This window comes from Lepidochelys olivacea (assembly GCF_965140295.1).
Source record: "Lepidochelys olivacea isolate rLepOli2 genome assembly, chromosome: 22".
Classification (NCBI taxonomy): domain Eukaryota; kingdom Metazoa; phylum Chordata; order Testudines; family Cheloniidae; genus Lepidochelys; species Lepidochelys olivacea.
Window position 1 is genome coordinate 13,253,128 of NC_140432.1, and position 14,127 is coordinate 13,267,254.

General features: G+C 43.9%; 1 protein-coding gene across 1 annotated transcript in view; it reads left to right on the top strand.

Moving 5' to 3' along the window:
- The window catches only part of CLMP (CXADR like cell adhesion molecule), a 72,831-nt gene that overhangs the window by 32,045 nt on the left and 26,659 nt on the right, over positions 1 to 14,127 (top strand). The gene's annotated exons all lie outside the window — the stretch shown is intronic.

Genomic DNA, 14,127 nt, shown 5'->3' on the forward strand with positions numbered 1-14,127 from the left:
GGACACAAACTCTCACCCCAAAATCGTATCAAACCTTTTCTGAGGGTTGGAAAATTTGGATGATTATTTTTTATTCTTTATTTTTAGGGATCTCGTAAGATTTGAGGTTTTGTGAGCCTCTCACGCTATTTTTAAAATGTGCAAAACAGGCTGGAGTTCCTGAATCGCTTTTATCTATCCTTTAAACCCGTTACTTTTATTTTTCTAGGCTGAGTCAATTGCTTTTGACTCAGCCTAGAAATGATTTTCCGGCTGTAGAGTGTAGGGATAGAAGAGCCCGGTTTTCCCCCACACCCAAATTAGACTGGCATAAGCAAGTGCCATACACACATGCATATAATAGGCTCTAACAAACCTGTGGCTGCCTAAAACTTCACAATTGTTGCTATGCTGCACATCAGTGCAACTAGAAACCTCACTGCAATAGCAGAGTTAAAACACAGGTCCTCCTGCTCCAAAGGCCACAGGACTCTACTTGAGCTAAAGGACACTCTCAATTAGCAATTAGCCCTACAGGGCCTACGACAGGCAGGAGAGCATATTCTGTTCTGTACAGGGAAGTGATGCGCATACACACTAATTAGTCCATTAAAATACTGCATTTACATTTTCATTGGATTTTTTTCCTCTCTCTGCATCTCTGCTCCTTTCCCTCTCTCTCCATGTATTTGTTTTGCAGTCTATCCATTCTTTGCTCCATTTCTCACTTTTTATTGTATTGGCTTTTTCAGTCTGCTCCTTTCCAGTCTCTGCCAGGTGGGATGAAAACCCAATAACATTTGAGTTCAAGTCTAGTTTGCAAACCCACAATATTCACGTGGATTCAAAATGATGTGAAATGACTTTGCACCTTCCTGATTACTTTATATTTTTGCAATAACCTCTCACTGGTCAGCTCCTTCACAGAACCCCTCTACCATGTGCCCCACCCATTTTTCCTACTGTATCTATCTCCTAATATTCCAATATCCAGTGGACACTAAATCGCAAGCCCAGTACCTGATAATTCCCCCAATTTGAAAATCATCTCACTACTACTATCAGAGGGGCAGCTGTGCCACTTTCACTACTGCTAGTTAGTGTTGCTCGCCCAGGTACTAAAGCCCACTGATTTTGCTTCACCTACCAGCACTGAAGCTTCCAATGGGGTCATACTTTCTTAACGGTATTTAGCAACAGTTATTTTGCTTTGTCGTCTAGCCACATTTATTTCAAATTTCTAATAAAAAAAGTGATGAAGAAGCCATTGGGACTTACGCATTTGCTTAAATTTAGGCATGGGCTCTGATGCTCTCCTAAGGAACCTGATTTTTAGCGATGCATCAATTTTGTGTCCAGTATTGGGAATGCAAAATATTGTGCACAACTGCATTCATTGAAAAGTCTAACTCCCCACTCTGTGGGTATAGTTACATAGAATTCTCTAAGGGTACGTCTCCACTGCAAAAAAAAATACACCTCAGGGCACCGAGTCTCGGAACCGGGCTCAATTGACTTTGGTTCAGACGGCAGGGCTAAAAATAGCAATGTAGACTTCCCACTTGGGCTGGAGCCCGGTTTCTGAGACCCTCCCCTGGCACTGAGTTTCTGAGCCCATGCTCCAGCCTGACCTGGACTGTCTAAACTAGTATTTTTGGCCCTGCAGCCCTAGCCCCGCAAGCCCAATACAACTGACCCGGGCTCTAAGACTTGGCACCACGGATTTATTGCAGTGTAGATATACCCTAAGCATGTCCAGCTGCAAGTGCTATACAGTTCTGACCCTGTTCTAATTTTAGACCATGGCAAAACTCCCCTTGACTTCAGTGGCGCAGGATCTGATCCTAATTGTGCCATTTGGAAGCAGTTGTTGAAAACGAAGAAAAACAAATCTTGCCATAACTCTTCCTTGTGCTCTCCTGTCTGTCTCCATCTGTTGTCTCTTGTCTTAGACTTATATTGTAAGCTCCTTGGGGCATGGACAATCTTTTTTGTTCTGTTTGTACAGCACCTAGCACAATGGGGTCCTGGTCCATGGCTTGGTCTCCTGGACAATACCACAATACATATAATAATTACTAATATTGAGACACAGCTCTGTATTTAGCAGATAAAGCATGTTCCAGCAGACAAATCAGTCCCAAAGTCAGTAACAAGACATGGAAACATAGTTCACTAAGGAGTGATCTGACCCTAAGTGCAATATCCTCAGATACAGTGCTTTAATCCTCCACAGCAATGCTCTTTGAAACTCAGCCAAATTCACCATGTCAGGAGCCTTAGGACAGCAGAGAGGCATCACGCCATTGTTTATGTATTACTTTTATTTTTTTCTTTTAACCTAAAAGTTCTGTGGGGGGAATTTATTACCAGCTACGAAACGTGGCTGCATCAGTGAATGAGAAGCAGTGACATTAAAAGTAATTGACATTAAAATGTTGTGACATTAAAATTAATCATGTTTGATGGATGTTAGAGACTGAATCCACAAGGCTCCAGGGTTCACATTTTAGCAAGTTCTAACATTCATTCCTACCCTCTTCTGCCTCTGTTATGTAACTTCTTCCCCCCACCCCCGCCCCGGTCTCTAAGACCATCTGTAGGGAGGGGCTGGAGAAGGGTGAGTGCTATTTCAGGATGTAGGATGCCTTTCCACTTGGAATTGCAGCCAGGGCTAGGGCTAGACTGCTGGGTTACCTCTGCTGAGTGCATTTATGCTTTGTCTACACTGGCAAGTGAAATACAAAACTTTTGTCCTTCAGAGGTGTTAAAAAAACACACCCTGAAAGACAAATGTTTTCTCGACGACAAGCACTGGTGGGTGCGCTCTCCTGCCGACAACGCGAACGCTGCTCGTTGGGAGTGGTACTTTTTTGTTGGCGGGAGACTCTCTCCTGCCTACTAACAGTGGCTACACGGCGCACCTTTTAGCGGCATGTCTGTAGCAGCACCGCCGTGTCGCTAAAAGCTGCGTAGTATAGACATAGCCTTAGCCTGAGACGTGTTGGGGGAATCTGCTCACTGCTTCAAGGAAACGTCATAGGCTTTTCTGATAATGCCTTTGACTGGGACAACCCATTGCTTTTGGGAGGAAGAAAGGGGTACAAGACACGTGTCCCATAAGTCAGAAGGGTTAAAATAATCAGTTTGTTCTACCCTCCTACTCATGGGCTGCCAGGTACTTACCTTTTCATTTTCAAAGAGTTACATAGGATTTAGCCCCTCCTATTGATTTACATGGTGGATTGCTTTCAGATGGTTCGGACAAAGGAAATGGGAGTCAGGATTCCTGAGTTTTATTCCTGGCTCTGTCGCTGATTGACTATGTAACCTTGAGCACGTCACTTAACTTCTCAAGTTTCCCTACCTGTAAATAAGAATATGAGCTCACACGGAGGCTGAGGACAAGTATTTTTTAAATGTACTTGTAAAATATCATCCTCATTGCAGTTCTGAGATTTAATTAACTGGTGCCTGTCAAGAGCCTTGAAATCCTCAGCTGAACTATGCATAACACAGGTGCCAAATAATGTTAACTTCTTTATTGCTGCCTGGTTTGCCAGGGTTTTGGATAACAAACGCACCTCCCACACTACTTTATGTGAGTGGAACGCCCTTACTGAAGGACCTGACTCTTCAAAACACACTGCCAAGCTGTACCTCTGATATGTTACTTAAGGCTCCATAAACTCTAATCGCTTCCACGGATTTTACTGGGACGCATGAAGCTAAATCGGGAGCAACGCTGAAAGTGTTCAGAAGTTCTGTTGAAAGTGGATGCTTTAGTATAGGGGGCATACCCTCAGGTAGCCATTCTGGCTCCAGACCAAGAGGGAGATGTTCAGTGAGCGTCGCTCAACACAGCTTGGTCAATGGAGATACACTGATCTATCCCCACTAAGAACCTGGCCTCAGGTCATTAAAGGTGAATGCTGGTTCCCATCTAAGAGCTCTTTGGCGTTATTGAAATGGGCGTGCTGATCTCAGTCCAGTTCCAGGTGAAGTGGCATCTGCATTGCAAAACCATCATTGCAGGTGGGACTAATTGGTCCCATGGGCCGTAGTCTCAGCAAGGAGATTATGGATTTAATGGATCATAGAGACATCTAGAGAGGGTTCTTCCAGGACAGGGCTGAAGGGAGGCAACATTGGCGAGTTTGCCATGTCACTTCCTGTGCAGAAGCAGCTGTGCAAAATTCTTCTCTTTCTGTGAAAGTAGCTTTCTCCCCTATTTTGACAGGCTAGGAAAAATATTAGTGTGTTGTTGTCCTCATCATCCTGGTAAGGTTGGCCGTAAGCAGAGTGTATATCCGGGCTGCTTAGCTTTCGTAACAATTGTGCAAGGTTGAGCCAGGGACATCACATCCGTCTCCAGGGCTGTTAACACTGCACGAGCACAGAGTGCAAAAGAAACTGGAACCGTTTCCACTGAAGGGCCTGGAGCTTCTCTAACAGCTGGAGGGGACAGAGCACAAAGTGACACCTGCACTTCAGAGCCAAGTCATTTAACAGCAGCTAGGAGTACAGGGAATGTCAGGAGCGGCTTTTGGCAGGCCACCATGCACGCTGTTTCCTTTGCGGAACGAGAGCCAGGTGGTAATGACGGCAGCTGGCTCCTCCTAGACTGGAGCCAGCCCTGAGGAGATGCTGCCTCTGAAAGGGGAGGAGGAGAGGCAGCATTTTCTGGTTTTTGCATGTAATATTTTCCCACTTCCTTTTTTGGCAACATGAGGTTCTGTGTGGCCTCAGAAAAAAACGAAACGCTGTATTGGGCAAGAAGCCAGCCACCTTCTCACAGCCTCAGCTCTAGCTGGCTTCGCTTCCTGGCCTGTTTGCAAACCACAAGGAGCAGCTCCGTGCTGAGCTGTGCTGTTTCTCTTACTGTGGGCAGCATGGGCTGTGTGGGGTGCATCTCTTGTTTACTGAAAGAGCTGGTACAATGGGCACATGGACTTTCACAATGGCCTGTTCCCCAGCACTGGGCAATTATTTGCCTCTCTGGAAGCCATGATGATGTAACTGCATTTTCACAGCCAAGCCCAGAGACCACCCTGCATGGTTATTGCAGCTGGTTAGAGGAAGCCTTGTCTAGCGGTTATAGCACAGGGATGACCACTCTCTTCTGCTTTTGCAGGAGACCAGAAACTCCCATTGAAGTCAATGTATTTTGCAGAGAGAGAATTAGACCGCAGGACATTTGTGTTCTATTCCCAGTTCTAATATTGACTCATTGTGACTGTGGGCAAGTCCCACCATGTCTCTGGGCCTTGTTCATCCTGACTGTAAGGGCACACGAGAGTTAAACTATGCGTGAATTTGGCCCCACCCTCTGCAAGCTAGAAATAATGATATTTAACCAGCTTCACTGGGAGATTGTGAAGCTCATTTAACTAATGGCTGTAAAAAGCACATTGAGACCTCAGGATGGAAGGATCTAGGGAAGTGCCACGTTTTTCTCTTTTGAATGGTGCAACATGTACAAGTTCTACAGCAGAGGCACTGTATGGGGGAGGGGAGTTTTAAAACAGCTTGAGCTGAGCAAGCCAGTTGAGCAGTTGTTCCTTTTCCGTATGCAACATGAGACTCCAGTTGGTTGGATGCCACTGGACAGATGTTGTTTCCTTAAATCCGTAGGCTAGGCCAATGACGAGAAGAATGTTTCCTATTAACATTTTAAAGTTTTCAAAATGAAGCTCAAAACAAACAAACTTTTCTCCTGGTTTATACTTCTCTGGTGCTGCTTATTCAGAGATCTCAAAGCACCTCCCAACACCCCTGGGGTAGATAATTTCTGATTATCCACATTTTGTGGGTGGGTAAACTGAGGCATGGAGCAGTTAAAGTCCAGAGTTTGCCTCCCTAATTTGAAACACCTAGGTCCTGGTGCCCAGCGGTGCTAAGCACCCACAACTCAGGGCTGGTCTACACTGACAACGCTAAAGCACTGCCGTGGCCACACTTTAACGTGGCTTGTGTAGTCACAGCAGAGTTCTGGGAGAGAGCTCTCCCAGTGCTCTAAAAAAACCCACCTCCACAAGAGGCGCGGCTCCCAGCGCTGGGGCACTGTCCACACTGGCGCTTTACAGCGCTGAAACTTGCTGCGCTCGGGGGGGTGTTTTTTCACACCCGAGTGAGACAGTTGCAGCGCTGTAAAGTACCAGTGTAGCCAAGCCCTCAGACTGCAATCAGTGGAGAAGATGTGAGTGCATAGGATCTCGGTGAAAAACAGCCCAAGGTGTCTTAATTTAGGCAGTCAAAATTAGTGTGTGCTAGGGCTGTTTGGAAAACATTTCTATCCAACCTTGTTTTGACTGAAAATTATTTTTTCAACTAAACAAAAACCTTTGCAGAAAAATGTCTGCTTCCTCTGAAAATACTCAGTTTTTCATCGGAAAACAAAACCGTGAAAAACCAAGTTTCTTTTGGTTTTCAGCCAAAAATGTTTTAGGTTTTGGCAACTTTGGACCAAAACATTTTTGGGTTTCCACAGGAAGTCGTCATTTTCCACTGAAAATTTCAACAATAATGAAAAATGTCTTTGTTTTTGTTTTAAAAAAAAATTGACCAACTCTAGTTGCTACTTCTCTAAATATATGGGCCTAAAAGACTGCCAACATCACATAGTGTATGTGGCAGAGCAAAAAAATCGAACCAAAAAGTTCCAAAGCCTAAACCCATGCTCGATCTTCCTAGAGAGATGTTGAATAAGACAAAAATGTTCTGCCAATATTTGTTTTATTTTAAATGAAATTTTCTGTGAGCGGGCTACTGCCCTGTTTGCATCACTTCCTATGAACATTCCAGACACTAAGGTTTTTTTCTGGCACCTTGAAAGTGAATTTCAATGTCACCTATGTGAATATGGGTGGGAAATTAATTTTAAATGCACATGCACATTTGCTTGCTAGCTCATCCAATCAGGAAACAACACCAGATGATTCATCTGACCAATCAAAACTAAGCTCTTTTTTTGGATTTTTCTTAGTGACACAGAGTAAAAAATTCAAAAAGCTGTTTAGTCAATACTAGAATAATGAATGAATTGGAGGAAACGGTGACCTGCTCACAGATATTCAGTCAGCAGCAAAAGAGGTTAAATTCATCAGATAAATCATTTGCTCAGCTCCACACTAGACCACACATGCTGGGATAGCTGGGGTTTACTTTAGTGTCTGACAGATGGCTGCCAGACATTACAATGGACCCAATCACTTAAAAGTCTCCCTGTGTAGAAGCTGTGTGTGCATTTTTCATGTCACTGCAGCCGAGCCTCGAGAATCAAGCTGTGGGACCCTGGTTGTCTCAAGGAAAGTAACTGTACCAGGTGAGGAAACGTCTCCGTGGTAGGAGAGATTCAGAACCTCTTGCCAGATGTTACTGCCGTGAAGAAAGATGAGAGACGTGCTGGGGGGTTAAAGGGAGCGGAAATCAAGAGGTTGGCGTTCTAGTCTCAGCTCTGTCCCGGACTCACTGTATGACCTACCACAAGGCATTGTTTTGCAATGAGAAAGGGCCATTGATGGAGGCAAAATAACACTACGGGACCAGTTCTGGACCTCATCACTTATATGCTGCTTTGTTGGGGTTGGCAAGGAGCCACAGTGGGTTGGAGGAGAATTCTCTTAATTCAGAAGCAGCATAGGGTTGATGTAAGCAGTCCCAGAGTAGGGGACATGCCCAGGTAGGGAACAAATCATAGATCGGAGACAGCATGCTTGTACTGCTGAGTGCTGCTGGTATTCTGGGCTGTAGCACAGCCCTGGGGAGCCTGCTGTAAGTGAAAGCAGTCCCCAGTGGCTACAGTAACTTATGCAAGAGCCTGTTTTGACCTCCACAACAGCCCAGAATCTGGATGATGGAAAGATGATGGAAAGCCACCTTTGCCCCCCTGCCTCACCTCCTGTTCAGTCACACCTCCTGTGCTAACCAATTTATTAGAGCATAAGCTTTCGTGAGCTACAGCTCACTTCCTCATAAGCTCACGAAAGCTTATGCTCTAATAAATTGGTTAGTCTCTAAGGTGCCACAAGTCCTCCTTTTCTTTTTGCGAATACAGACTAACACGGCTGCTACTCTGAAACCTCCTGTGCTGTGTCTCTGAGAGGGTGCAGCACAGAATCTGTCCCTTGCTCTAATCATGGTATTTCAGTTCCTTTGTGCTTGGCATCTTGCAGGGAGATGTGAACGTGAACTTGGCCCAGAATAACTCCCCTATGAGCCGTGGTTCCTTGAAGCAAAACCACGCCAAGAAATAGACAAATACTGAGGCCCTGGAGTTGTCCTGCACATGAAAGCAACTTGGATACCCGGGGCCAGAACACATAGCCCTTGTGTTAAATTACCCTCCAGGTCAAACCCTGGCAGGAGACTTTCAGCCATTCCCTGCAGGCCCGTGTTTCCCTCCACATGTGATAAGAGCTGAGCTTAAACCATGTTCCTTGGGGATTTTAGGAATGCATTTTCAAACAGAGCTTTTCATTGCTCTGTAATCTCAGTGCAGCCCAGGGCAGTGTCACAGTGACAGATGAGGGAGATATTGAGTGACAGGGTTTCACAGCCTGTGAAAAGACTCATTCCTGGGGACGGAGTGGGGGAGGTCTGGTAGTTGTCTCTGCATTTTGAGGGGTGTTGTTCAGTGGAATATCTGAAAACTTGTATCCTCTGGAAAATGGTCTCTTCTTGGTTTGGAGCTGTGCAGGATTGCAAAGAGTTCCTTCTGTGAAGAGATGGGTGTCTATCTCCTACATTACTGAACTGAGGGAAAGGGCTCAGATGCAAGTTGCTTAAGAAAAGATGTTTTTAATGCGCGGTTAATAACACTTTTCATCCAAAGGTCTCCAAGCTCTTGCCAACCATTAATTATTTAAGTCTTACACCCTCAGACACAGGTAAGTATTATCATCTGCTTTACAGCTGGGGAAAGTGTGGCACAGACTTGCCAAAAGTCCACCCTTTGGGCCAAGTCCAGAAGTTTTTCATTCATCGATTAGAAGGCCAGAAGGGACTACTGTGAGCATCTTGTTTGACCTCCTACATAACACATGCTAGTCTTATAGTTAAGAGAATGCAAACTATTCCAACAGTAGATTAGACAGGAGTTGAATTTGCTGCTACAAACCATTCCTCTTTTCACTGATCCATGAAGCTCTTCTTTAGGGTTAGATCTGTCCCTACAAGCAGGGGCTAATCGGAAGAATGCTCTGAGGCTCCCCCTTGTAAAGTTTCTCTCTGATCATTGTGCAGGGTTGGTCCCTCCCTCTCTGAATAGGTTACAGATCTGCCTCCAAACCACATGAATCCACTGGGATCTGAATCTGCATGGAGGCACTTGCTCTGTTATCTCCTTGCTCAGGACATTCCCTGGAAGTTCCAGTGAATGAGAGCTACTAGGCAGCTAGAATTGGTGCCACTGAGCTGTCCCCAAGAGCAGAGGAATGTAAAGGTAAAGTATAAAGAGACTTCTCTCCAACTTCTTAGGTCCTGCATCAAGTACAGTTCAGCTGGACCCAGTGACCAGGGTACTTAGTCACTTAGAGCAACCACTAGTGGGTTTAGGATATGTCAAAGAAAGTGCAGATTAAATACGAGTTCAATGTTCCATTATAAATCCAGCAGATTCAAAAAACTGGATGACAAATACAAATGTGTACAATAATTCATCACATAGAGCCTAATTAATAATGATCATCATTCTTCTCTCTTTTTTTGAATGGTGAGAATCCCATACTTCATTACATCTACAAGACCAGTGTTCTCCCTTGTGCAGCCACATCGTTTTCTCATACCTCCCACTTGTGCCAGTAGCTGAAGCCACTCTTGATGCAAACAACTCTTGATGTGAGGGAGTTGGTCGGTCACGTTGCTATAGGGGCTTCCCAGGATCTGGATGAGGACAAGGGAAAAGTTCAATGACACTTTTATTTAAGTCGAAGCCTATGTTGTGGTCAGCCCCCTTCAATACAATGAGGGGAAGGTGAGAATTCAGAGTCTCTGTGGCAGAGTTTAGGTGGACATGAACGGGGGTTACCCATTCCTCCTAGGCTTAGCTGTATATACTCCATCTGACCTTTACAGTATGTTCCTTGATAACATGCCTGACCTTTTCAGATCTAATTAGCGAATACACTCAACTGTTGCCCAAATGCCGTCTTTGTCTTTTTCCTCCTCTGTTCCACATGTTGGAAACACTGCTTGCTCACCAGAGCTCAGTGGTGTATTCGTAGCTCTCAGTCAGAGCTTCCTTACTCTCAGGACACTGATACCCAGATGCAAAGGGCTCTGCCTCTTCAGCCACACCTACAGTAGCCCTGACTGTGAAACTGGGACATGTCCCTAACAGAACTGCATTCCTCTTTTGCGCAAAGGTCACAGGCATATTTGGCAGACATGGCACTTGTATGTTCCCATCCGGGGCTTCCCTCAGCAATGGCCTTAGGCTCATGAAGCCTTTGCCATTGGACAGTGCCCTGTGCACTTAAGAACATGCCAAACAAACAAATGCTTCAAAAGATGGCTTAAGAACCCAGCAGCGTAGGCAGATGTGGCATAATCTGTCCCCCACATAGGTCTCTAAGAGTCAGAAGAGGCTTAAGCCCTGAATCACAAGGTTTAATATTCCTTCCAAAATGTGCTGCTATTTTGATAATTCTGGCTATTCCTGGTATCCATACAAATATCCAGTCTTTGTTAGGTTCCCCTCACCGTCATTAATGTTTCTATCCTCACAACACCGCTGTTAGATAGAGAAGTGCTGTTACCACCCACCACATAGATGAAGAGCTGAGCCCAAGGTCACAACTGTGGCAACCCTGGGGCAACCCTGGGGTCCTGAATCCCATGTTAGCATGCCAATTACTGCAGGGTTCTTCCTTTCAACAATGATGGCATAAGGTCTGTGAATGAATCACTGTGTCTTGGACCTGGGCATTTAGACCTCACAAAAGGCCACAATGAGCTACTAGGGATGGAGAAGAAGATGCAGTTTCTGCCCCAAGGAGCTTACAATGGAAAGAGGCAGCAGCAGAAAGCAAGATGAGAGCCATAGGGGAAGGTTCTATTTATTGTTGTTGTTTTATCAGTTGTGTGTGTGACTGGATGGACATGTTTATTGTGGGAGATGAATCAGAGGGTGTTTCGTTTTGTTTTTGCTGAGGTGGTTTAACCTTTGTGGGCTTCACAGAAAAAGTCTGTTTCAGTCGCCAAGAAAACAAACCCCAATCCAAGAACCAGTCTCCTTCCTTTTTGATTGAACGGGTGGGTGGGTTAACAAGTGCTACTCCATGTGCTTGAAATGATACCTTCACCCTCCTTCCCTGTCACAATGGGAAGGGGGAAGTTTTTGTTACAGAATATTTAGTTAATACTGTCCCCAGTAAATAGAGGAAAAGGTAAGGTAATGAACGCCATAGTTTGTATCTGTGGCACTATTGTCCTCTGCTGGATAGAATCAGAACTGCTTTACTATATGACATAGATCCCCATACTGCTAGTAGATAATGCAGATTTCTCTTTTGCTCAAGTGGTGCTTTTGGAGTGAGTTTTAACCCTTTCACCCCTTTCAGAGCTGCTTTGAAAATGGGGGAAAAGATTTGGTGAAAAGATTTGGTGAAAAATTCAAAATTCAAAATTTCAAAGATGTTTCCATTGCAGAGGGTTTGAAATGGATCCATTTTCATTATTAAAAAAATTTCAAGATATTTTTAACTAATTTTTTATTGAAATTGTTTTCAAACCATTTTGTTTACCAAAACCTCCAGTTTTGCGTAAAAAAACATATTTTTGGTAAATAACAAAAGCAATTCAAAAATGATTTGATAAACATACTTAAAAAGGTCATGGAATATTTCACAAAAACAGAAAATTTCAATGATGTCAACAATATTTTGTGAAAAGTTTTGTTTTTGAAGAAAGGCCATTTTTCAATGAAAAAATGTTTAGTGCAAAAAATTGCTAACATTATTTAGTTCCAACTAACTGTGGTGTGCAGCACTCTGGCAACAAGTCCTAAGTGGTCATAGATTTGTTAGAGTATTCATCTTGCATATTCAAGGAAACAATTTAGTAGTTTATATTCAGTGCAGGTGCAGCTGTCTCTTCAATACCTTTAATCCATTAGCACAGGGAGGAAGATTAGGGTTAGGATGTTTAAAAATGGGGATTAGAATTACCTTGTTCAGGTTCTAAAACAGTAGTTGATAACGCGTATTGCAGAAAACTTTCTTTGGCCCAAATGTGATCACATTTCCTGGCACACTAACTGTCAGATCCCCAGCTGGCATCAACTGGCATAGTTCCACTGAAGCCAAGGTAGCCACATTGATTTGTATCAGCTGAGGATTTGACCTTCAAATTATAGATTTCAATCTTGTTGGGGATGGAATCCTTTCCAGACGATTGCTGTGTCTGTGTGTGTGGTGGGGGAGGCTGTGCGTGTGTTTGTAATACGCACTGTAGCTGTTCTTTCATGGCAGTCACTTCGAACTAAGAATATATCTAATCAGTAGCAAGCCAGTGTGAAAAACATTTGGCCAAGTCTGGCATTATTATATTTTTAATTTATTTAGCACTTAGCAATACATTCTTCTTGCATTCTCTGATCCTGAATTTTCAGTCCCTTTAGCATTGGTAGCTATTGTGCCACGGTACACATTGGTATTGGTAGCTATTGTGTCATGCCCACCTCATGCTCAAAGAGGAATGGAGTAGCTATTGTGCCATGTTGCTACGTGTCAGTTAAAACAACTGCTGTGTTCTGCCTCAGAGGTGGCTTCCCTTCCATGGTGGGAAAAGTCCTTCCAAACAGTGTATGCCTTTCTCCTATGTAAAGAAAAGGAGGACTTGTAGCACTTTAGAGACTAACCAGTTTATTTGAGCATGAGCTTTCGTGAGCTATGAGTAGCTCTTTTGACATCAGTGGGATTGCTAGCATGAGCAAACTGTGCAGGATTTGACCTTCAGTTTGTAAATTTGATTGGAAAGAGCCTTGGGATCCTTCTGGACACAGTGCCTTTTACAGAAGTGCGAGCTGAGTGTTTTTTCAGTGTAACACAAACTAGCATTCAGTACCTCTGATGAGCTTGGGGGACAACAAAGATACCCGCTTTCTAATATCCACATGCCTGCTTATCTTTCAATATATAAAGTCCGATTTACATTCCAATACACTCCTTGCTTTGCTTGGGCTGGTGATGTGACTCCTGGAGTGTGATGCATGGAACTCTGCCTCTTGTCTTTTGGGAGACAGCACTATGCGTACAGAATTGTTTAATTCCTCATGGTAGTGGAAAAAACCTGGGAAAGGATGAAGGGAGCAGACAGTAGTCTCATTTCCAACCCAAAGTCCTAAGGGATTGCTTGCAGCTGGCATTGTGCTAGGCCAAACCCTGGGAGGGATGTGGAGAATAGCATTAAATAATACTAATAAGATTACTCACAGCTTGATCCTCCTCTTACTTATAGCCACGTAAATCAGGAGAAACTCCACTGAAGACAGTGGAATGACATTACTGTACAACAAGAAGAGAATCAGACCCTTAGCATTTACATTCCATCTTCCAAAAACTTTGCAAGCATAAACTAATTAATTAATTCTCACACTTTCCCTGTGTAGTGGGAGAGTATTATTAGGTCCATTTTAAAGGTGAGGAAACTGAGGCAGGTTAGGTGATTGATGCAAGGCTAAAGAGGGAATCTAGTCCAATCTCGGATTAGATTTTAGTAGTTCCTGGTACCCAGTCCCGCGCTTGGCCACAAGCCCACAGCTCTCATTCAAAAAAATGATCCATTGGAGCCACACAGAATTTAATGTATCTTTTTCACAAGACTAACGGAGATGTTCTGCTGTTCGTTTTCTGCCCTAGAGTAAACTGTGGCTGCATGTTTGAGAGTGGGCGGGAATATGAAAAGTGACAGAGTGCTAATATATTATGCATTCATTTTGCATCATATTAGCAATGCTTGTACTGGATAAGTGAAATGTCATACCCTGTTAACACACAATTATGGGAATATGACTGAGCATTTCACAAAGGTAACATGAAAGTGGTTAACAGGGATGAAGCTTGTATCTTGGAAGTGCATTTGTCTTCACTGTGGATTATTGCTGCAGCAATAAAGAGATGCAATAAAGCACTCAGTTTACTTTGGAAT